The sequence below is a fragment of the Pipistrellus kuhlii genome, unplaced genomic scaffold (assembly GCF_014108245.1).
Source record: "Pipistrellus kuhlii isolate mPipKuh1 unplaced genomic scaffold, mPipKuh1.p scaffold_m20_p_26, whole genome shotgun sequence".
NCBI lineage: Eukaryota > Metazoa > Chordata > Mammalia > Chiroptera > Vespertilionidae > Pipistrellus > Pipistrellus kuhlii.
Window position 1 is genome coordinate 7,440,267 of NW_023425525.1, and position 25,759 is coordinate 7,466,025.

Below are 25,759 nucleotides of genomic sequence, written 5' to 3' on the forward strand. Positions count from 1 at the left end.
TGACTCTGTACATTACAGAAGTGTCTAACCGCTATGTCGTACACCTAAAACTGATATAAAATAATATTGAATGTCAACTGTAATGGGGAAAATTAAAGTTGAAAGAATTAGTTTGTTAATACTCTCTCAGAGGTGCTTATGGCTTATGTGCCTAAGAGTTCATGTAATAAAATGAGCTGAATGTGGAGTTGTGGGAGCGAGGAAAAGGGAGACGAGATAATACACACTCGCCTTCTGGGCTCTCTCTCTCTCTCCCCTGAGGTCCTCTCTACAAACTGAGCTATGAAGAGCGTGCAAACCACAGCCCCAGCCACCACGGTGGCATGCATTTTCTGTGATGCCTGACTTTATTTTTAGTTGCTATTTAATATTTTCTTCATCCGGACCGCCTTTTATCTGATACCCAGACACGCTCTCCTGTATTTTTTTCTCTGCTAAGGATGTTTCTGGAACTGAAAGATGCTCTTGAAATGGGTTCTCTTCATTCACAGAGAGCATGCTGGCTTTGATTTATTTGCAAAACCCCTGGGAAGACTTTTGTGCTTAGATGTCAAAGAAATTCACTGTCTCCTTCTAAACCATTAATTTTATCATTATGGAAATAGCTTCCATAATTGATAAAACATTGTCAACTGAGTCTGACAGACTATTAAAACACTTCTGAAGATTTGTAATCTCCAGCTTCTGCCTCTTGGGGCTCGCTTCAAGCACACACACCCTATATTTATATTCTCTCTTAAATGTCAGTGGGGAAAATCGTTGTGATAAGGTTATTGTAATGCACACAGACAGTGATCAAGAATCCTTCCTTTCCCTCCAGTCCCGGCCAAGTCATGTTATTGTTAATAAAACAGGGTGAGCCATTCATCTCTTCCCACTCGCTGAGAAAGTTGAAGCTCTGCCATCCTAGGAAGAAGACCACCCCGAAGAAGGCATCGCCTGTTGTACAGCCTGGAGTATCTATTATTTAGTTAACCTTTCTTATTTTGAGATAATTGTGAGAAATTTATAAGAAAGAATAGAGTTCCCGTGGGCCCTGTACTCTGTTGCCTCCAATAATAATATCTTGCAAAAAACGACAGGACAACATTTCAGCCAGATGACTGGCATTGATTGTGGTCAGGTTTCCTCTACTTTACTGGTGCTCGTGAATGTGTGAGTGTGATGGTATCACAGGAGTGTGTTTGTGTATCCACCACCAGCTCTGACACTGTAAGGATCCCTCCTATTACTCTTTTGTAAAAAATACCCCTTTCCTGTCCCTTCACCACAGGGCATCTACTTTTCTTTGACGGTTGTTGTTGTTGTTGTTGTTGTTGTTTTAAGCTTTTCTGCATAATAAAAAGAAATAGAGTTATAAAAATTATTTTTATCCAATGGAAGAATTTGAGCATTTAGGAAAAGGTGTCCCATGAGGTGGATGCATCTAGACCTTGACTTTTAAACATGGGTTCGGGCCTCATATGTGTGCTATGGCTTTGCATTCAAGGCAACAACAGGGATAGGAAAACAGGCTTTGTATGTGAGGAAGATTCATGTTTTGCAAAATTTCATGTACAGTATTAAATGGAAGTGATGCATTTTCAGATAAATCAAGCAGCTGCTCCCAATCTCAGGGTTGGTTGGTTTGTGTGTTTGAAGAGTTATGAGTGATACTATCCACAGTGAATGACTAGCTTCTAATTGGAACTAAGATAGTCTCACTCTGTAATAACCAATTTTATACTTAGATAAATATGGGCTGTGAGAATGTCCAAAATTCTTTTTTCTTTTTTTTTATTCAGAAAGTCAGCTCCAGATCCTGTCCTTTGCAAGGATATCCACTGCAAGTTGAGATTTTAAAAATATATATATAAACTCCCAGGCTGACACTTCCCATCTGCTACTGGAGGCATTTTTGCCCATCTGATATAAAATGCCAGCAAGCAAGTCCTCCGAGCCAGCCCCCTGGCTCAATAAAATATGGTCTTCTTGTCACCCTCAGTGCTTAAATCATTTGTTGTCAAGCTGGGTGGCTTTCAGGGTTGACATTTACTGCTGTTTGCTGCAACAGAGTTTATAGCCTCAAGGAGAGGGCCAGCACTGTCATTAGCTCTGCCAACCAGGAGAACAAAGGCCTTGGTTAATTCTTTGTGATTCTGTTGCTGTCCTGTGGTTCTTAAGACAGATGGTTTTTAAATGACGATTTTCAACAAAAGGCACTCATGAAATGTTTACCCCGTGGCCCCCACAGCCTTGTGCATATACAGACACTCAACCCCATACAAAGAAACCTGAAAGGATCCTTTATCTTCTCTTGCCAAAGTTTCCAGGTTAGATCCAGCAGGCCAACCAGGATGAAGAATGTATACCAGTGGTAGGGATGAATTCCAAGAAGCTTTCAAAGCCCCGGGTCAGCAAAGATCTAGCCAGAGCTTCCTATGGTTATAGCCCTATGGCAATTGCTTTGGTGGACACTAAAAGGAGTTTCTTTCCGCAAAAGGGAAGAAACTAATATTTATGGAGCATTGTTGTCTTTGCCAGTTCACACTGTTTTCAGGATGACTCCATGGTCGCCCAGGTCGCCCAGCTAATAAGAGACAAAGCTGAACTTCAATCCAGGTACGTTTGATTCTGAGTCCACGTGGCATTCTTTAACTAGCAAAGAAGAGGATAATAGAAGTATGGAAATGTTGGAATGCAACTATACACAAAACTGTAACTTACAGCAGATTTTAGCAAATTGTGTATCCATTGATGTGGATACTGTGATAATCAGCTCCCAGTGGACCGTTTGTTGCCTCCACTCCTGAGAGTACAGGTAACATAGAATCTTTAGCTATCAGCCCCCTCAGGGATGGTCCCATTTGCAGAGAACACTTTGTCCAGTCATACCATCCACCGACTGACATGGAAATAAAAGCTTGACCATCTTATCTCAACTTGGGGGAGCTCTTAAGCTCCATTCTGGCTCCACGTGTTGGCTGGATCTGTTGTTGAGGCTTCATGGACGCTCCAAAGTTTCTTCCCCCGCTCCTCCCCTTCCACAGGTGTTGACCCCAAGGGCAGTCCTCAATAAAACTCCTGCTTGCTAAACTCTGGCTCAGAGATCACTTCCCAAAGAATGCAGCCCATGACAAGTTCTGTAGATCTAAAATCTTTTCATAGGAAACTGCTGTATGAAGTAGGAATTGGGTGGCAAATATAATTTCAATAGGACAAGGATGATGCAGTTATTGTTGGAAAGGCAGCTGTGACTCTGCTGGGGAAGGTCTTTAGGGCTAGATGAGGAGACTGTACACAGTGGAGAGAGAAAACATCGACAGCGTTGAGCAGAGGTGACTGATGCAGTCTGTAACTTAGGAACAGGGTGTGATCACATGTTGAAGATGGAGGCAGGAGGTTGGGAGTCCATTGAGGAGCCAATGGTTCCTCTATGGACTCCCACAGGCAGACAACATCCACAGGAAGAGCATTAGATACTCTGGCAGAAAACTCAGGTCTGAATCCTGGCTCTGACACTAACTATGGGATCCTTGGAAGTCACGTAATCCTTCCAGAGGCAGTTTCTTCCTCTCCAAACTGAGATAGTAATAGTAATGTGAATTTGCTGGGAACTTGCAAAGCCGCATCCCTGCCCCCCTCCCTCCGACCCCCCCCTCCCCTCCACACACACCTGTATACCCCTGAACAAATGAAAGTTTTAGTTGTAGAGACAAAGAAGGCTGGCATAGAGCAGGGACTGACAAACTACATCCCTGCACCATACTCAGTTGGCCTTTTTTGGTAAATAAGTGTTACTGGAGTACAGCCATGCCCATTCATTCAGTTATTGTCTATGGCTGCTTTCAAGTCACAATAGTAGAGGCGAGTAGTTGCCATAGAGACCACATGACCCTCCAAAACCTAAAACATCTATTCTTTGGCCTTTTACTAGTGTACAGTAAAAGTTTGCCACCATGGCCCTGAGTATCAGAATTTTAAAAAGGTGCCTGGGATAAAGGATAGGACAGGGTCAAACCTATAAGACCCAGAACCTGCGTGGGCTTATGGGATAAAGTGAGCAAGAGAAAGGACCAATAGCCCTGAGATTCCCAGCCCTGGTCCCAGCCAGATGTCACCAGCCTCCGGCAAGAAATTAGGAAGAGTACTTTCTCTGGATGGTTGGTTGATTCTAGATCCTGAGTTTTCGGTGCCGGTAAAAATGTTCAACAGGAGGATGAAAATCTGAGCCTGGTTCTTTGGCAAAGGCTCATAGATGCAATTTTAGCTTTTGGAACAGTGTGTATAGACGTGAAAACGTGAAGGAAAATTGATGGTTCCAAAGGCAGTAAGTAACCTTTGGATTTTAATCTTCCACTTTTTAAATTTAAATTTTATTGTTGATATTATTACAAATGTTCCTCTTTTCTCTTTTTGTTTTTCTGTTTGGGTGTTTTTTGCTTCCTCCTATTTCAAATCTTTGGTTTGATTGTTGGGGTCCTCTAGTCTACTATGTCTACTATTGGATTTCTTATATTATTCTTTATTTCAGCCAGTGTATGCTTAATTTCTGACTGGTTCTTTTCCTTTTTATTTTATTTATTTATTTATTTTTGGCATTCTCATTAAGTGCTTCAGAGGTCTCACTAAGTTTCTCTGTGGTTTCTAGAAGATTCTTGAGTAACCTTATAACTGTGGTTTTGAACTCTTTATCTAGTAATTTGCTTTCTTCCATTTCTTTCATTTGTGACATGTTCTTTTGTCTCCACATTTTGGCTGCTTCCCTGTTTTTATTTCTATTATTGGGTAGAGCGGCTATGTCTCCTTGAGTTGGTAGAGTTGCATTGTCTAGCATTTGTCCTATAGGGTCCAATGGCTCAGCTTCCCCAGTCATCTGATCTGGGAACTCCAGGTGCACCCCTTTTGGGCTGTGAACACCGTCTTGTTGTAGTTGACACTTGATTTCTGTTGGTGTCACTGGGAGGAATTGACCTAAAGGCCAATAGGCTGTGAGAACCAGTTGCACCTGCAGTGGGAGAGCTGCTGTGAAGGAGACACCCCTATGGAGCAGGACTTGCTTCAGTGGGGCTTTGGTGCTCACTGAGTATGCCCCTTGAGTGTGTCACTTGAGAATGTGTAGAATTGTAATCTGGTATGGTCTGACACTGACCACTGGGTACACTGGCTCTTGGGTCTTCAGGGAGGTGCAAAGTCAGCCACTGCCTGGGGCCACCCAGCAGGAGCTACAGAGAGATCTGCGAATTCCTCCTCTTTGTATCAGGTTAGGAAGTGCCCAGATGAGGCCCAGTTGTGAAGCAAGGGAGGCTGGTGCTGGTGCTGAGTCTTGGGCCTTTTATTGATAGGTTTGGGGCTCCCAGCCCCAGCTGCAGCTTGTTGGAGAGACTTTACCCTGAGCAAGGACAGGCCATGCATATGCAACAGCTGCTGCACACAGCCTATGTGGGATTGTAAATTGAATGAGGCGGGGTCTCAGGGAATCACGAGGGAGGAGCAAACAGAAATGGCTGCCAGTCAGCCCTGTGACTGAGGAGGACCCAGCGCAGGAACTATGATCCCTAGGAACACCTCCCCCTGGGAGAAAGCCGCCCCCAAGTTCCTGCCCTGCTGCCAGACAAATGTGTCCCCCCCAGCCTCGCCCTGAGCTGGAGCTCAGAGGAAGTAGGAGCTTGTAAGTACAGTTTGTGGTGCCGGCCTTTAAAAGAAGCAGTTGGGCCTCCAGCAGCCTCTGTGTCACTGAGCCCCAATCTGTGCTTGTTTTCACAGCCTGCAGTTCTTACCCGCCTATAGAGATAATCCATGCCTCCACACCTCCATTCAGCCAGCTTTCCAGCGATTCTGGATGATACTTGTTCTGCATTTTAGTTGTAATTTTGATGTGGTTGTGGGAGGCAGTGAGTACAGGCAGTTACCTATGTCACCATCTTGGTTCCCTCCCTTGATATCTCTAATCTTCTACTTTTAAATAGATCCAGTTCTGTCTCAGGTTTGAGTGGTGATCCAAAGATGTGATGCTTAAAACTAGGGTGTTAAAGTAAGGCTCTCTGTGGGCCATTCTTTTATTCAGCAGAAAAAGAGAAAAGGGCAAAAAAGTGTATTGTTGCTAGAAAGGAGACATTGTAGAGCCGGCAAAGGCTTCCTGCATAATGGGCAGTGGCCACATTACTGGCCTCTGAGCAGCACTTGAATACCGTTCTCCCGTCCCAAGTGATGCGTGTTCTGTAAGTGGTTTCTGCAAATCAAAGGATCGCATGGTTAAGCACCTTTGGAGAAAACCAGGTTAAAGAAATGTAAAGCTTTCCTTATTATAGAACTTCTCAGAGCCTTGGATATGTCCATGAGCACTGGGACTCCTCAGAGGGGAGACGCGGTAAGCAGATAAGAAAACTGGGCTTAAGAAGTACAAATTGCCACTTATAACATCGGTCACCGGGCTGTGAAGTACAGCACAGGGAATAGAGCCAATAACACTGTAATGGCTGTGCACGGTGCCAGGTGGGTACTCGACTTATTGGGGGGGTCGTTTCATAAGGAATACACATGTCTAACCGCTGTGTTGTACACCTGAAACTCATGTAACACTGTATGTCAGCTGTAATTGAAAAATAAATGATTACAAAACAAAACCTGAGGCTTACAGCAGGAGCTTGCCCAGGATTAAAGAGCTCTGTGGAAGCAGAGCCAGGGATCAATTTCACAGGCTCGGATTCAGAGCCCGGAGCAATTACGCGTCCCCAATAATGATGACGATAAGGACGATGGCGGTGGGGGTGACGAAAAGTGTCATTACTGCCAAGTGCTCCCTGTGGGCCTTGATAGCTCTTGGAAAACTAGGGTAACCCTTAGACCAGTGTATCAGTCACCTGGTGGCAAAACAACACTGTGTCAACCTCGCAAAACGCAGTGACATGCAATAATAGGCATTTATCCTATGGCAGCATCTGCAGCTCTGATGACCTCATAGGGGTCTGGCTGCAGCCCGAGAGTTGAGATCAGGTCGGCCCTATGGAGTTCTCGTCGGTATGGGATGAGCCGGCTGCCACTGGCATCATCCTCTCATCCAGACACAGGCCTGCCCCCAGTAAACGGGCAGCGATTTCCCCTCCATTTCTCGGGGGGGGGGGGGGGGGGGGGCCTGGGAAAAGCTGTGGAGACAGAGAAGAGTGAACAAATGGAACTAATTCTCCAATCTCCCGAGATGCATGGGTGAAGTTCAGCTCCAGAGCATGTCAGAAAAGGTTTCATCTCACCCCAGCTGGTTTGGCTCAATGAATAGAGCATCAGCCTTCAGGCTGAAGGGTACCAGATTCAATTCTGGCCAAGGGCACATGCCCAGGTTACAGGCTCGATCCCCAGTAGGGGGCATGCAGGAGGCAGCCAATCCATGATTCTCTCTCAACATTGATGTTTCTCTCTCTCCCTCTCTTCCTCTCTAAAATCAGTAAAAAAATTTTTTTAAAGATTTTGTCTAAATAATTCACAGAGCTGTGGCACCATGAATTCAAGTTCAGTCGATATGGTATATGACAATAGAATTTTATCAGTCTTATCCCTATGTATTCAGAATCTGCCCACACTGGGCTAAGCCAGGGTTCCACTCTGGGACCAGCTCTACGGTTCACTAAATACAAGTCCCTTTGTCTTCCCTTCACCCGGCCTTCAAAACTGCTCCCCCGACCTCTCTGCTAACACTTCAGGGTCCGGCCATGCTCCAGGTCTGCTGCCAAACTCTTTGGCCAGGCCAGTGGGACTTGGGGCTCAAAAGGAGGCTGTGAGCATAGGAGGACTAGGTGTGAGCTTGGATGTTGATGGGACCCAGAGTCCAAGTGTGGTCAGAGAGAAGGGTGAACTGCAGAAAAGAGGTGAATGAGGAGTCCTAGAGGTGAAGATTCTGAGGAGAAAAATGGAAGGAGAGGGAGCTTTTTGCAAAGGGTCTATGGTCTAGGCCTCAGAGAAGGAGGAGACCTATCTCTGAAAGCTGCAAGATTCTTTGGTGATGACGATGATGATGATAAAGAAGAAATATCTGATACATGAAAGAGAAGATATGTAACATATGTAAACTAGGAACATAATCTTAAATGACCCCCACGACCTCACCACTCAATTAAGAAACCTTTGGAATGTAGCATGTACCCGTTCACTCTACCTCCTTTCTGAAGGAACCATTATTAGAAGGTTGTGTTTATCATCCTCTTGCTTTAAAAAAAATTATATCCTATATGTGCATTCCTGCACAAACAGGATGGAGAGCTTAGTTCCCTGGCATCGAGCTATATAAAAAGGGCATCAAGTTACATGTAATCTCCCACACTTGGTCTGTTCCTGAAATTCGTTCCTGAAATTCGTTCAATGCTTTAAGTCACTGTAGCTCATTCATTTTTCTCTGCTCCACACTATACTTGATTAATATACCCGAGTTTATTTATTCATTCTCCTGTTCCTAAACATTTGTGCTATTAAGAACAATTCCATTCTCAGTGAATCTGTGTGTGTCTCCAGCTACACATGTCCGTCCAAGAGTTTCTCTGGGGTATGTACTTCAGACAGAATTTCTGGTCCATAAGCTTTTCAACTGTTGTTTGCCATTTTATCCTGGGCAGAGAATGAGAATTCTCATTGAACCCTGTTTTCACCAACATTGCCTAGTGTCAGACTTCTACATTTTTGCCAATCAAGCAGATAGAAAACAAATACCATTATAGTTTAAATTTTTATTTCCGATTATAGATGAGGTTGAGCACTTTTTCACAATTTAATTCATCATATATATATTTCCCCTTCAGTGAAATGCTTATTTCCCTCATTTACTTTTTATACTAGTTTCTTCTTATGGACTGATCATAGTTCCTTATAAATACTGGTTGCTAATCTCTTGCCAATTATGTGTATCGAAAGTATCTCTTCCCGTTGTGCGGCTTGTCTTTGCACTCCTTTTAATGGTGTCTGTTGATAAATAGAAACCCTTGGCTTACAGGTAGTCAGATATATAAAGTTTTTTATTGTTTCTTCTTTAAGGGATTTATCCCTGCCCCAAATTCACGAAGATATTCTCTTCTTTAGTCTTCTAAAGTCACAACATTTCACTCTGAACATTTAAATGTTTAACCTATTGGGGATTTTCCCCTATGGTATGAGGTAGGAATCCAATGGATTTTTTTTTCCATAGGGATAACCCATTATCTCACACATTTAATGATAGCTCCTCCTTAGTTATTGCAAAGGTCACCTCTTCAAAGTAGCAAGATTACCTGGGGCCAGAGGATGTTACTGGGCCCTCCGCTGACACAGTGATGACACACCTTTCCCTGCACCCAAACAATTCCACACTCAACTCCTCTGACTTTACAGTACATCTTGATAACTAATAGGCCTCCTGGTAACTCGGTTACAAGTGGATTTTGAGGGAAAGAATGAACTTTAACATCCTATTTAAGAGAACAAGAGAAGGATGCTAAAGGTGTTAGCCCATTGTCTGCTTAACATATTATCTGTTAATCCAGCTTTTCCTCTTTACAGCTAGATTGAGAAATGCGCCTTAGTTATTGTAGCTGTTGTATATACTCCATTGTCAGGTAAGCAAACTATTACTTTAAGCACAAATAATTCAAACATTCAAGCGCTTCAGATAAAGGTGGTGAAATTCTGCTTCTCTGGTTTTGCTCCAAGGGATCAGCTGAGATATGCTGTACAAACCATCAGCACTTCCCACCCCCTCAGAAAATAAAGTCTCATTAAAACGCTACTTCTGTGCTTGTTATGAAGTAGCTCTAATGCCCACATCTTCTCATGCCTTCAGTGGGATTTATATCGGGCTTCGTGTTTATAAAGCCAAGACAAGGTTTTCTTGGGGGAGGGTCCACAGGGACTCTACTGTAAACTCACCCAGCTCTCTGTGGACCACACATTCTCTAACTCATCCTGTATAAACAGCACACATCTTTCCTCCCGGTGAATGTTTAATAAATTCTCTTCAGTGGGCCACGGACTCCCTGGGCTGTTTATTTGGACTTCCTCACTGGAGACAGTCACACAAATGGAACCATCTCTTAAATATTGTGCCCAGGGTGGACTGTAAGTCATGCTTCCGAATGGAGCTTTATATTCTCTGTGAAGGCGCAGAAAGGGATAGAATGTAGTGGAAGCAGTGCCCACAGTTCAGTCCAGCACATGACAGAGCGCGTAAAAGGTAGCCCCGGGCTTGTTAAATGTGTACCTGTACAAATGCATATGTTTAAAAATTTGAAAATTGCTTTCCAAAGAAGTATCAAATTTGCAAAGAATTGGCAATATGCACTTAAATACCATCCATCAGAGAGAGAGTGCTCATGGCTCACCAGCGGGCACCTACAGCAGAGCATGGATAGAAACAAGAAAAATGAAAGCCAGGCAGGCAATGTGTCCCAGCAAGAATAATAATGTAATGAAAAGAAAGAGCTGGAGCCAATCACGAAAAGCCTCTTCCACCACAAAGGTACGTGTTCAAATGACAGGGAGACGATTTCTCAGTCATTCTGGCCTGAGCAGGAATGAGTTCTACAGAATGGCACTTTCTGAGTTGGCCATGGTGGGAAAACAGCCACAGGCAATGCGCTGACATGGGGAAGGGAGCACAGGAAGTTTGGGTTTTGCTGTGGTCACTCGTTGAGCATAGCTCAGAATCCATCTTCTACAGCCTGGGCTGGATGCTCTCAGTGTCCACCTTCCTCCCTTCCCGACGCCCAGGCCCACAGCTCCTATAAACTGTCCTCTCTCCATGGTGAAACCTTTCGGGGTACGCGTCTCTTGGGGCCTGCAGCCTAAGATCATCCCTTCACCCAACAATCCTTTTAACAACACAAACTGGACATGTGCAAGCACTTTGGTCACCATAGAAGGACATTGTATCAAGGGGAAATAAGGATAATGTTTAACTGTTTACATCTGTATTTATGTCTACCCAAATGCAAATGAGCACTGTAATGGGGAACTGATGGTGACGCTATAGCAAAAACTCTTCCATGTCACTTACAATTCTTGTACGAATAGGGTTGCAAGATTTAGCAAATAAAAGCTCAGGCTGTCCAGTTAACTAAACTGCATGTAAACAGTGAATTGTCCTTTTAGTGTAAGTGTGTCCTGTTAAATGAATATTAAGCAAGGAGGCCATTAGACCCAAGTGGCTTGATTGCTGCTGTGACTTAGGAATGGAAGCAAAACAAAATGTGCATGCCTCCAGGGTGCAAAATCGAAACTCCAAAGACAACCAATCCCAGCAGCCAAGGAGGCCTCCAGCTAGAGCCACGCCCCGTTTCCTTGCTTTGCCTCCTTCCATCTTTTTCCAGAAGAGGCTTTCCCCCAGCTCCTGTGGGAGAGAGGCTACCGACCACTTCCGGTTTGGCGCCCCCCAGTGACTATCTGCTTGAATAAACTCATAAAACTTTCCATAAACCTCGGTTAATCTTTTAACAGCTCCATGCACTATTTAGGACATACTAATACTGCAAAAAAAAAATGTTTTTCATTGTTTATCTAAAATTCAAATTTAACTGGGCATCCTACATTTTATTTGGCAACCCTAAATTACAGGATCTTCTACAGGTAGCTCAAATAAAACTGAGAGGAATGCCCTCTCCTCACCCAAATTACGTCAGAAAGCATTGGAAAGTAATGTTTAATGTCTCTTCACTGGATTTCTCTCTGCAAAAAAATCCCCTTTAGCTGTCTCTCCCTTGCTTTGCTTTTGCTAGGCACGGTGGCTATTTCTAAAAATCTTTCCTTTATCCTGATTAAACAGGGAACTTGCATTTTGTTCTTTTCGTTATTCATTAACAAGGTTTGTCTTTTATTCAGAGTTTTCAATCTGCTTTTATTATATGTAGCTACCAATGTACGTGGGTTTGACTCTGCCACCTTGCCCCTTTTCTTTTTCCATGCTCCCACCCGTTATTTGCCTTTTCATTTTTAATTCTCTTGTCATCTTTGGTGTAATTTTTAATCGTTTATTTCCCCTCTTCTAATAGCATGTAAGTAGCATATTATTTTATTACCCTTCACAGTCCTCCAGACAAGGTCAACCCGTTAAAGAATGTCTAAACGTATCCCTTTAACGTTTTATCAGTGATGATTTTAAAAGGACAAGCTCACCAACACCCCATAAATGATTCGCATGAGAAAACATTTAGCCGTGAAATATGAGTTTATATTAGACTTCAGACAGAAAAGTCCTCCCAGTAAATGCTGGGCTATAGAGATTTATATTCTTATTTCTGGACAATCAGTATAAATCGTTGCAAATTTATAATTAAGGCCTATTACAGCAAAAAGTTTTAATACCAGGGACCACTGGTTAAGGTCCTCCAGTTTAAATAAATAAATATAAATAAATAAATAAATAAATTGCAAAAAAAATTGAAAGGGTTGAATTTTCCAGGAAGGAAGAAGATTGTAAAGATGGAGTTCACTAGGAAACGAGGACATCTGGGGGCCCTTGAAAGCGAGGTCCGCCCTGTGCCACCCCTGGCAGACTCCAGCCCGCCCTTTCACCGGGGAGGTCTGTGGCTATCCCGGTCCACCTTCTGTTTTCCTTGATGGACAAAGAAGCAAATTGCCATGGAATCCTCAGCCCCCTCGAGGTTTCATCGCCATGGGTATGAAGGGTGGCATGGCAAGCGGACCGCTGGGAAATATGAAACCCCAAAGAGGTTAGACCTTGGAGCAAAGATGCTTCCCTGTTGCCCTGGCTTTTTCCTCCTTGCACAAGGGAGGTGCCTGCCTAAGAGACAAAACTCTGCTTCAGTGTGGATTTCCCAGAAACCCCTGCCAGAGCTGGGAGAGCCTTGAGATGAGGTGTGATCTTGTGTCATTGAGCCCCCGCACAGACTTCCTCTGGGTGTGTCACACATCTGCACGGGGAGGCCCACGGAAAGTTTTATGGCTTCTACGGGAGAAACATGAGCTCACCGAGCTATACTATTTGTGACGCGTGTTTTTTGTTATTTTTGTTGTTTCCACACATTCCCCTTTTTCCTCCCCCCCACATCCTTCTTTTCTTCCTTCCTACCTTCCCCCACCCCCCATTCTCACCTTTTCATTCTTTCATCCTTAATGTGTGTGTGTGTGTGTGTGTGTGCTTTCTTCTTGACCTAAAGCTCTTTAGCTTTTCAAGCCAGGTCCCACCTTGGCTCAGGGTACATCAGGCTACACATGGAATAAGCCTGATTTTCCTTGGACCATTTTCTTATTCTGACACTCCGATGTTTGAACCGCCCTCTGAAGCCTCGTCTCCCTTCTCCAGGCTGATGTGGTTCTCCTCGTTATCTTCTGGCCAAGTGTCTTCCCATTTTTATTCCCCAGATGGGGCAGTTTTCTCAACCCCTTCGCACCTCCAGAGAACAGAGAAGAGTATATTCAATGTCACCCAGCTGGTCATTTCATTAAATTCTCAGGGCTTGATCCATATTAGCTGAAGGAAAACATTACAGTGTGGTGGATTGCAAGCTAGTGCAATTTAGAGTATATTGGTTGCAGGAATGAGATGTTCACTGAAAGAATATTCTAATCAGAGATTACAAAGCATGATGAAAAACGTGTTGACTGTGTGGTTAGTATTGTAATTTAGTCACTTATTGTTGGTTTGTGACTGGTGTGTTCGCAAGCACCTGCTTGGCCCATATCTGTCCCCCTGCTCTGTGCATCTAGCGATGAGAAACTTCAAATAACGTTTAAAAAATCATGGATAGCATTAGTTTGAAATAGATGGTGTTTTCGTTAGGGTGATAAAGGCTTCTCTGCAAGAACAAAGAGACACCCCAATACACTGGCTTAAATAAGATGGAATTGTATTTTAAAAAATTTTTTTTTTCTCACATTAATAGGTTGTGGGACATCTCTGCTCCACAAATCCACTGAGGGACTTGGGTTCATTTCGTCTTGCTGCTGTGCCATCCTTAAAAAGGAGTCTCCGATGATTTTTAGCTGAACGCTCTGAAACTGATACATCTTAAAAGTAAGTACAAAAGGAAAATAGACAGCTCTCACCTCAATGAAGGTGGCTTTTTTTATGTTATATGCTTGTCAGAGAAAAGGTGATGTTCACGTTGAACAAAATACCACTATTCAGATCCTCTACAATGTTTCCTATTCAATGTACATGACTTTTCATATTTATGAAAATACTAACAGGAATTTTCACTAAGGTAAGGGACAAGAATAGGATTGCCACTTATCTCTTTTTTTCAACACTAGAGGCCCGGTGCACAGATTCATGCATCGGCGGGGTCCCTCTGCCTGGCCTGTGATAATCGGGCTGAAACTAGCTCTCCAACATTCCCTGAGAAGTCCCGGATTGCAAGAGGGCACAGGCCAGGCTGAGGGACTTCATCGGTGTAGGATCAGGGCTGGGAAGGGACTGCAGGAGGGCTCCAGGGCATGTCCGGCCCATCTCGCCCAGTCCAGATTGACCAAACCCCAGCAGCAATCTAACCTACTCATCAGAGGATCTGCCCCCTGGTGGTCAGTATACATCATAGCAGCTGATAGAACAGTCGAATGAACAGTCGGACACTTAACATATTAGGCTTTTATTATATAGGATTGTACTAAAATTATTAGCCAATGCAGTCAGTCAAGAGAATCAATTCAGGATATAAAAGGGGTAAAGATGAAATAAAATGACCTCTATTTGGAGATCATATGATAGTATATTATCAAAAACTTAGAGAATCAGTGATGAAACTAATGCAAACTGTAAGACAATTAGTAAGGTAGCAGAATATAAAATCAATATTAAATACCAATAGCTTTCATAAACACAAACCATGAAAAGTTAGGAGATATAATGGTAGAGAAAACTTTATTTACAATAGCATGAAAAAAGCTGAAAGACTTAGAAATAAATTGAATAATAAATGTTCAAAACCTATACAAGGAAAATGTTAGTGAACTCCTAAAAGACAAAAAAGTAGATTTGAACAAATGGAAAGATATCTTCTGTTCTTGGACAGGATAGCATTATAAACATGTGCGTTTTTCCTACACTAACTCACACATGCAAAGCAATCTCATAAAAATACCGACAAGCTATTTTATGAAGTTAAGTTGATACCAAAGTTTATGTGAAAAACAAACATGCAGAAATAGCCAGGAAACACTGAAAAAAGTATTTATGAGGGAGGACTAGCCGACACTAAAACATACCATAAAGTCTCTATAATTAAAACAGTATGGTTCTGGCATAAGGCCAATAGAATAGAACAGAAAATCCAGAAGTAAACTCAAATACAGATGAAAACTTAATATATGATAAGGGTGGCATTTAAAACCGCTGGGGTAAAGATGGGCTTTTAAAATAAATGATGTTGGACAATTGAGTAGCCATTTGGAAAATATAAAATTAAATCTATAGCTCATATTATACATAAGAATGAACTCCAAATGATAGGGATATAGAGGGGGAAAAATGAAACCATACAGGGCTAGAGATTTAGATGGCTGAACTCTTCTTTAGTCTCAATGTAGAAAAGGCCTCCTAACCATTACTCAAAATCCATAGGCGGTGTGAGAAGAGATGAGACAAAATTAACTAATAAAAGTTAGAAGGTTTTGCAAGACAAAAACAAACAAAATAGCATTTTAAAAAATCCAAAAGACAACCAACAAACTGAGAGAAAATATTTGTAATATATGCCACAGACAAAGGGATAATATATAAGCCAGGCGTCCTCAAACTTTTTAAAGTGGGGGCCAGATCACGGTCCCTCAGAGAGCTGGAGGGCCGGACTATATGAACTACTAATTCCTACTGTAACACCTCGGCTGCGCTCACTGCCCAAAAAACCTGGCGGGCCGGATCAGACTCCTCTGCGGGCCGCATGTGGCCCACGGGCCGTAGTTTGAAGATGCCTGAATAAGCAATGCTTAAAAATTCTAAATAAAGGTATTGTTATTTCCCAGTACAGTAAAGACTGCATTCACTAATTTGCATAATGCTGTTGAGGTGGGTGGCCAGTCTTATGTATGCTGCTTTCCTATGGAGGGAAGGGGCAGGAATGTTTAAAAAACCAGCCTAAGCCACACAAAACACTAAATTCATTTCTTTCAACAACCCTGCACCTTCCCAGCTAACCCCTCTTTCCAAGAACACATCCTCCTCTCTGGCCACAGGCTCAACACCCCAAGTCTTTGTTTGAGCTTTCCTTATACCAGGAACAACCTCTCTCTCCGATCATTTCTCCGGGACTCCTGGGCACCTCACATGCCCCAGAAATCACAGTTCCAACCTCCCCTTTTTCGGGCAGTGCCACAGTCCTGACCCTCTTATCCACCAGGACACAGTTTTTTAAACTGATAAGAACAGATACTACACTTGATCTTAGCCAAAAGGCTGAGAAGCGATAGGACACAGTTTTTTAAATGCCGGTTGCAAGTCAATTTGTTTGTCTCCTGAGAATGCCCATGTTATGTTGGCACTCAAGGCTTTCCTTCCCAACTGGACTCCTCCCTGTGGCCATTTCTATGTGAAGAACACGGATTGGAATTAGAAAAACATACATCTTCGCTGAGCAGGAGGTGGCCCGAAGAGCCACACTCAACAGAACAAACCAATCGTTTCCATTCGCTCTTATTTAAGTGATGGCATGTCTGACCACGACTGGGCGTTATATTGGGATCTGAGTTCTTTTGAGCAACAGCACACATTCAGGCTGTGAGCTACAGAGATTGAAGTTTCGCCAGTTCACTGCTGCTCTCCAGGTCTGAGCTTCAGGGCAAGTGGGGCTTAATTCTCGGGCAATTTTGAAGAATTAGCTTCGTGGCCAATTGCTACCCCAGTCTCTCACTGACAGCCCCTGGGAGCTGAGGATGGGGGAGGTGGAGAGTAGTCAGAAAGACAGCAATCCCGCCCTCTCCCACCCATCAGAGCCTTGCCCTGCCAGCACTGTCTCTCTTCCACAGCAAGGCCTCCTTAGGAAAAGCGGGGGAGGGTGGTGGCGGGGGGCGAGGGGGAGGATGCTCTCCAGCATCTTCTTTGGATTTTACACAGTAACCTCACTCTGCCAGTTGATGGAGTATCTATTCACACTCCCCGTAAAAGCGAACAGCAGAGAGGAGAGAGTGAATTAGGGCTGCTCTGAACTCAGAGTAAACATTTTAAAACACCCCACAGTGCTAAATGGTTTAGAAATTCTGTTTTGTTTGACCCAAAACTCACATTTTCCTTTTGTGTGCAAGCATATGTCATTAAGTTATTAAGAAATTTAGCAATTTAAGTAATTAAGTTATTTAAGTAATTAAAAAGCCATTCCCATTGTAACAATATCAAGCAAATACAAGTACATACACAAAACAAAATGTAAAATTAATGCTTTATCTGCTACCTTTCCCTCCATGCTAGCCCCACTTCCACTTCCCTCTCTAACTCAAAGCCACCTTTTCCAACACTTTAGTGTGTAGCCTTGCAATTCTTTCTCTCTGTCTCTGTCTCTCCCTCAAAATATGCATATATTGTTTTGAACCAATATCTATTTCTTTTCCTTTTTTTCCATTAATGGAATATACTCTACACCTACCAGTATACATTGTGATTTTGTCACGTTATGATATTTTATTTTATTTTTTTAAAATATATTTTATTGATTTTTTATTACAGAGAGGAAGGGAGAGAGATAGAGAGCTAGAAACGTCGATGAGAGAGAAACATCAACCAGTTGCCTCTTGCGCACCCCCCACCGGGGATGTGCCCGCAACCAAGGTACATGCTCTTGACCAGAATCGAACCCGGGACCTTTCAGTCCATAGACCGACGCTCTACCACTGAGCCAAACCGGTTTCGGCACGTAATGATATTTTAAAAAGCTTTCATAAGTCTACTTTATTCTCATTAATGACTGTATACTATTCCTTAGCCTAATTGTATCATAACCATTTTTGTTTTCTATTTTGCATTTGAAGTATTCTCAACTAATATGGCTGAATTTTGTCTTTTGTCTAAAAATGTATCTGTTGAAATCTTAACCCCCAATACCTCAGAATGACTACATTTGGAGATCAGGCCTTGAAAGAGGCAATTAACCTTAAATGAGGTTATTGTTGGGGTGGGCGGGTGACTGGGATGAGGACTAAGACACTCATAAGGAAGATCAGGTCATGAATGACACAGAAAGAAGATGGCCATGTAAAGAGAGAGGCCTCAGAAGAAACCAATCCTGCCACCATCTTGACCTTGGACTTCTGACCTCCAGAACTGTGAAGTGACCCTTTGACTGACTTTTCTTCATTAGCATACCAAATATCACACCCAGGACGGAGATTAACGTTAAAATGAGACCTGCGATGTATGGTGAGACATGCTCAAGCAGGTTTAGGAACTGCGCGTGCTCCCTGGAAAAGCTGTGACCTCGCCACCCTTCCTTGGGCATCCTCAGCCCTGAACCTACTAACTCCCCCAGACCCTGTGATACTTTCTAATTCCTCAGCAGCCGAGCGTTTGATGCCCCTTCTTCATGCCTTGGCCGAGGAATTCAGTTTCTGATTTGCTTCACCAAACACTGTCTGGTCCTATTGCTGGGAAAGCGTCACCAGTCAGGGGTGGAGACAAATTCATTTATCCTCTCCCTGCCTGGACCTTCCCCATGCCTCCCCTGCGCCCTCTGTCTTCTGGCTTCCCTAAAAGGCATAGGGGGAGTCTGCTTTTGAATGCAAGATAACCATTTCACATCCAAGTGAGAGAGTCCGAAGGAAACTCCGCTGGCCAAGTCTTCAGCGGTCAGCTCATCGCCGAGTCCCCAGGGATCACGCTGGGTTCCACTTTCACTGCCCCCCAGGTCCCCGGGTGCCCCAAGTGCTGTGCCAGGGAACTAACAACGAGGAAGACACAAGGAGCGTCCAGTCCAGTCTCTGAATCAACCTCCTCATGCAAGTTTGTTCTATTTTCCCTCACATTCTGTCCCATGTGTTGGCAGCACTTGGGTAAGGCCAGATAGCTCTTAATTGCAAATAATTCCGGAGCTTCTTGGCAAAGCAGGACTAATTGAAATAAGAGAGAAGCAGGTCTGCTTCTATGATGAATAATATTAGGACCCAGGGGCATTTAGAAAATGGAAAAAAGGAGTGGGTTAATTTTGAACCATTTTCAATTTCCATACCAGTCATTACCCACATTAGTGGATTTATGATGTTCTTTTTCTTTCCCTAATAAGAGCCTTGTAAAATTCTGCATATCATCAGGCAACCTAATAATTACTGTATTTAGGGGCAAATGTTAGATCTGAGACAGAAACCATTTATTACATCCCCATGCCCGAAAGTTTGACTGAACGGTCATTTTTCTGCTTCCTCATTAATAATCATAATAAGTAAACTGAAAGAAAAGAAAAAGAAAAAGAAAAAAAGAAAGAGAGGAGGAAAGAACTCAGCAAATCAAAACTTCGAAAACTGGAAAGGTCAGAGCTATAAAGCATCCTGCCATTACTCACAGACTGTAGGAGACATTAGAGTTATGATCCTTAATTTTCGCGACCAAAATTCTAAAGGGAATGAAATGGCACCAAATGAATCCATTCAATTAATGTGGAAGCCCAGATGGAAAAAGAGCAAAATAAACAGTTCTACCAACTCACGTCCAACATTGCAGGCCTCCCTGGAGCTTAGGGATCGCAAAACAGAGGCTTAATGTGACCCGTAATTTGAGCCTTTGCTAACCTTTTGTCCTTTAAACTCCGCGAGACAACCAGAAAAACATGACGCTGAGGGTGCCTGTGTCCCTGGCAACGGTATCAACCTCCTCACGCTCCTGGTCCAGGATTTGAGAAACAGAAAGGACTCCGCCCAAAGATTTCCCTTGTTTTCTTTTTATTTTATTTATTTATTATTATTATTATTATTATTATTATTATTATTATTATTTTAGAAAGCTCTTTCATTTCTTTGGATGGCTCTCAAAGATTTTCTTGCCGGTTTTCCAAAAGCACATTATTCACTTACTAAGCTTGCCCCTTGCTTCATCACCAAAGATGTCAGAGATACCGAAACTAACGCAAGACCGTTACACACCAAGGAAACGGGCTCCAGCTACCAAATAGCTGGCTGGTGACCCATGGTTTGGCTCCCCGTCTGCAAAGCCTTCTGCGCAGACAAACCTGAGAGCCTGCCTGGTAAATGGTTGCCTCTTCTCCTTTTCCTGCCCTTTTCGCTTCTGCCCCAAACCAGAAACCAATAGCTCTGTTTCCCTCCCTATCCCCTTCTACCCCCCTTTTAAAAATTTCTTCCTCCTCAAATCTGGGCATCTTGAGTGGGTGTTTCAAGACACCTTCTTCAAGTATCCCCTAAGGCTAAAGCAACAAGAGCTTTGAAAAGCTATACCAGTTGGAAACTTTTGAACAAGCACTTGGAACCAACGCTGCCCTTGATCTTCCCTGCGCAGTACATGGGTTTGCACTCCGTGAGCCAGCCGGGTCCCCGCGGACCTCTGAGGCGAACACAGGAAGAAGCCCCCGCCCCTATGGCAGGCAGTGTTTTCCAGCCCGAGTGCGTGAAGCTTTGAGGACATCTCCACGAGAGAGGCTCAGAGGAAGACAATCCGTTACCCGCCAGGCACCTGGCTGCCGCTGGAAGGACTGGGGAGCCCCCCCTCCCCACAGTGATGCCAATGGGAGTTACATTCGAAAGCCTCTCAAGAGCCAGATCCTGGACACCGTTGTTCTCCCCACAGGTTTTGCCCGTTTCTCAAAAAGCAACTTCAAGAGAATCTGAGAATCAGAATGTAAATCAGGACCTTTAAGAAAATATACATCCAAAGAGTGGGTAAATACTTCCTATGGGTACAGCCTCCTGAAAGAGTTGCATTAGCTAGATGGAGACCCACGTGTCCCAGTTTCATAAAAGGGCCCCCATGCTGGCCAAGGAAAATCAGCCCCTCCACGTGACCCCCAACTTGAACGCTTCCAAGTGAAGCACAGAGTGACTTTCATAGCCACAGTATTTGCCGGCCATCCGGAGAGAGCCGGTGGGAGCCAGGGCCCGCGTTGCTGCTGTAGGCTGAGGCCGGGCACTGGCACCCTTGTCCTTAGGAGGAAGATGGCACGGAGGCCTCCTAAGAGCCCACACTGAAGGTTGAAATCCACTCCATAAAAGACAGGTCTTGACAGGCCTTGCGTATTTTTAAAGCCCAAAACCGGGGCAGCTAAAGGGTAATAAAACTGGTCTCAGTGAATACCTATATAAATTTGAAATATATTTATACAAAACTCTACCCAGAGCTATTGGAACTCCTAGAAAGACTTTCATAGGAGAAATTATCCACAATCTCTCTCTCTCTCTCTCTCTCTCTCTCTCTCTCTCTCTCTCTCTCTCTCTCTCTCTCTCTCTTTCTAGATAGATAGATAGATAGATAGATAGATAGATAGATAGATGTATATTTATAGTCATCATGGTGTTCATTCCATGCCCAGACTTATTTATCTATGCCTTATGACTGGGAGTTTGTACCTTTCACACTCTTACCCATTTTGCCAACTCCCCACCTCTGTTCTCTGTATCTATGAGTGCAGGTTTTTTTAGGTCCCACACGTAAGTGAGATTCTACAGTATTTTGTCTTACTCTCTCTGGCCTCACCTTTAACTGATGTCTTGCACATCTTATCTAATGCAAATTGATCACACCACCACAAAGATGATGGCACCCATAGCCACAACATGGCTGTTCCCAGTCCTCTCAGCCCTGCCGAAGTCCCCCCATCCTTTCAGCTTTCTGGAGGAGGGGCGGGGGTGGTAGGCACACGGTGTGACCAGACCTGCCCTCAGTCCCCCAGCCGCCCAGGGGTAAATACCTCCTATTGGCACAGCCTCTTGAAAGAGTTGGGTAAAGAATTGGTAAATACCCGAGGTGCAGGCAAGCCTTGGATGGTGGCTGCCCAGCCTCCTAGGGCTGCTCAAAGCTCAGATAACCAGGGCTGGCCGAGGCTTGCGCTGCTGGCAGTGGCAGCAGCAGAGGTGTGTGATGGTGGCGTCACCTTCCCCTGATTGTTGGGTTGCCTCCCACCCATGAGGGCTCCCAGACTGTGAGGGGGCGCAGACTGGGCTGAGGGACCCCCTTCCAGTGCATTAATTTTCATGCACCAGGCCCCTAGTACAAAAATAATTTTCGTGTTTAGAACTCTGTTCATAGTACTAAGTATATTGGTTCAAACAGAGTAAATGTTTTACCAGCTTTTCTCAATGGAAGTTTTCATTTCAACAGGTATTTTTACACACACAAAAAGTGGTTGCTTTGCAGGCAGTATTTTCATGAGCTTCAACAAATATTGTTTGTTGCCTTTAATTAAACAACTTAATCAATGTCTATGAATGCCTCCTATGTGTTTAACTTGGAAGTATATATTAAAAGAGGAAGAAGAATTGACAGCTAACAGACAGTGGTGTGACAGTTTCATTTTTAAGTAAACATCTGATGAAACTCTGGGCTAGGGGTGTCGAACTCAATCAGAGAAGGGGCCAAAATCTAAAATCCAGCCTAAATCACGGGCCGAATGGTTTACTGAACAGTGTCATTGTGATGGAAACGCAGTGGAGTGCAGTGATGACAGCGCGGTGCGGGCCACATTGCAAGGCCTGGCGGGATGGATTTGGCCCGCGGGCCTTGTGTTTGACACATGTGCTCTGGGCCATCACTTTCCATTGAAAACCTGTTGTCAGTGTTATTATGAAGAAATGAGAGGCCCAGTGCACAAATTCATGCATAGTTAGGGTTCCTAGGCCTAGCTGGTGATCAGGGCCGATCTGTGGGTTGACTGATGGGTGATCAGGGGGCCCCTGCTGGCACCCACCTTGGTGGCTGGCCTGAGCCTGTGGGCTGGGGGGCAGCTCCTGAATTGAGCGTCTGCCCCCTGGTGTTCAGTGCATATCATAGCGACAGGTCATGCCACTGGTCATTCTGCCATTTGGTCGATTTGCATATTAGCCTTTTATTATATAGGATGGCCCATTTATTTAAATGTCAATCACCAGCACACTTGGCCACCTACCTTGCATAACTGCATTTAGAAATACTGAACATGAAATAAAATAAAAAGGCTGAAGACCAATAGAACAATTACAAAAACATGAAAAATGCATCTTACATTTGTTCATTATATGAATAGAGAGAAGAATGGGGAGTGACAAGGAGGAGAGGCAATCCAAGAGCATTAAGAACACGTTTGGGCTTCTAGAGACCCCTGATTTCTTCAAAGACTCCCAAAGAAGCCAACTCAGACAGAGGACAGGGGGGTTATCTGGCTGCAGAACTGCAACCACACCCATGGTCCAAGTTGGTTCCATGTCTCTCTTTCCGTCCTCACTGCTCAAGCTTTGAGCTTCCAAATTGGAGGATCGCCCTTTCCTTCTGGATATATAGGGTGATTTTATGGCCTGTTTACAAGGATAGTCCTGGCTCCCTCCCACAGTTCCTGAGTTCAGATATTTCACTCCCAGACGTGTCCTGGTTTGGATGATAAATGATGCGGTCACCCTAATGTGATTTGATTAAAGTCAGGAGTGATAAATTGTGGCCCCTTGGATTATGGCTGCTATACTGAAAACATTTTTGACCAGCTCCTTAAAATACTGAGTCACTGGGTGAGTTGTTAAAAAGTATTTTAATGATGGAAATCAACTCTGTAAATATCACTCTGCCTACCTCAGAAAAGAAAAACCCACTCTTCTCTGTTGTTTACCTAGAGTATATTGTCTGTATCAATGAAAACACATAGTAGTATATTTTAAGTCCCGGCCATTTATTCTTTGCAGTAGGTAAACTTCTAAAATAGTCCCCAGTGACCCCCTCCTCCTGGTATTTATGACCTCATATAATCCCGTTCCCTTAAGTTGTCCCCATAAAATCCCTTCTCCTTGGCTAGACCAAGTGACTTGCTTCTAACCAATAGAATATGGGAAAGGGTGATGGGGGAAACTTAGTGATTAGGTTAGAAAAGGCTGTGACCTATTTTGCTAGCAGACTTACTGCCTTCTTGGTTTTGATGAAATAAACTGCACATTGAACAGGCCCGTGGGACCAAGCATTAGAGGACACCTCCCACCAATAGCCAGAGAAAACCTGAAGCCCTGGAATGGATTCTGCCAACAACCACAGAAATGAGCTTGGCAAGGGGGATCTTCCCCAAGCGAGGTTTCAGATGAGGCTGCAGCCCCGGGCTGGCACTTTGATGGCAGCCTTGTGAGGGGGGCCCTGACGCAGAGCACCCAGCTCAGCTCACCAGATTCCTAATGCGCAGAAACTGAGATACTAAGTTGTGTCAGGCTGCTAGATTTTAGGATAATCTGTGACCTACACAAATAACTATTGGTGTGATTTTGGAAGAAACACTTAACTTCTCTAGGTCTCCATTTTCTCTTCTGCTGGCACAAAGTTGGGCTGAATAAATGTGGCCTACATGAATGGGGCACAGAGGTTGGACGAGCTCATCCCTAAGATTCCTCTTACTGCAAAAACCCGACAATATTTTGTTTAGAAATGCTTGCTGACAGATTTTAAACCTGTGTTTTACTGCTTTTCCTTTGATGCTACTTTTTGGGGGGTTATTTTAAAATGGCCTTAAGTTTTGACCTGTTTTTTAAAAAGTCCTCAAACAGAGATCCCTTGTTTGAAACTTTTCCTCACCAATTTGTCTTGTTTTAAGAATATCCGGACCCGTGGGTGTCTCTGAAACCTGGCTGAGGATCACTGCGTACCCCACTGCTGCCTTTGGTACAAATGGTGTGTGCCTGGAACTGTTGAGTGTGTTTTATGATCTCTGTCACACCCGGCTCCAGAGCCACACCTGCCTCTCGGTGGAGATATAAGGTGACTGCAGCCCGGCCAGAGTGTTGGACACATTTCCCTTTGCCTTCCTCGGAGTTCACTGGTGGAAGCTTTTTATAAATCTTACGGGTCATTTCCAGGAACCTCTGGTACTAAAATATCACAGGGATGGGCTAGCCATGCTTTCCTGAGGATTTCACTCTGCTCCGTGGTGGGCAGAAATGGTGTTTTACAGGCTGGAATCAATGTCTTGATGCTAAAATCATTCTCATTGCCTTGTCTAAGGTCTGGTTCCATTATACCTTCTGGAGGCAACACTTTAAAATCTTTACCAACTCTTCTTTCAATATTTAGAACAATTACTTCATTTTATAGGAAGTCATTTAGACAGAGAAAGAACTATGCTGCCATCTCAATGCAATCCTATTCTCATACCCGTACAAACAGCTAAAACAGTCGGAGAGAGAGAAAAGCCAATTATGCAGTTGGTGCAAAGGCCCTGGGGTCAGCTGCGCAGAGATAAAATATTCAGACGTGGTGTTTATTTTCTTTTATTTATATCTGGATAGTCTAGTTTTATGTGATGACTCATTGACCCATCAGATTATAAATAACGTACTATTTAAAAACAAACAAACAAAAAAAAACAACACTTAGGAGAATATCGTCATGGCCCGGAGTAGGCAAAGATTTCTTAAATATGAACATGTTGCAAAAATCACAAACTAGAAAGGGGGAACATACAAGTGTATACCTTAAAAACTAAGGACTTCTATCCATCAGAAGACACCTTTATGAGACTGAAAAGGTGGGTCACAGAGTGGGAGAAGATATTTGCAATAATACACATTTTTACAAATTAAAAAAGACAGACAACCCAATAGAAAAAAGGACAAAAGCTTTAACAGCCACTTCACATAGAGCACTGGTCAGCAAACTCATTAGTCAACAGAGCCAAATATCAGCAGTACAACGATTGAATTTTCTTTTGAGAGCCAAATTTTTTTT

General features: G+C 43.6%; 1 pseudogene; it reads right to left on the reverse strand.

Annotated features, from left to right (window-relative positions):
• Nucleotides 1–16,250: 16,250 nt before the first annotated feature.
• Nucleotides 16,251–16,354, reverse strand: LOC118727891 (annotated as a pseudogene).
• Between the last annotated feature and the right edge of the window lie 9,405 nt (nt 16,355–25,759).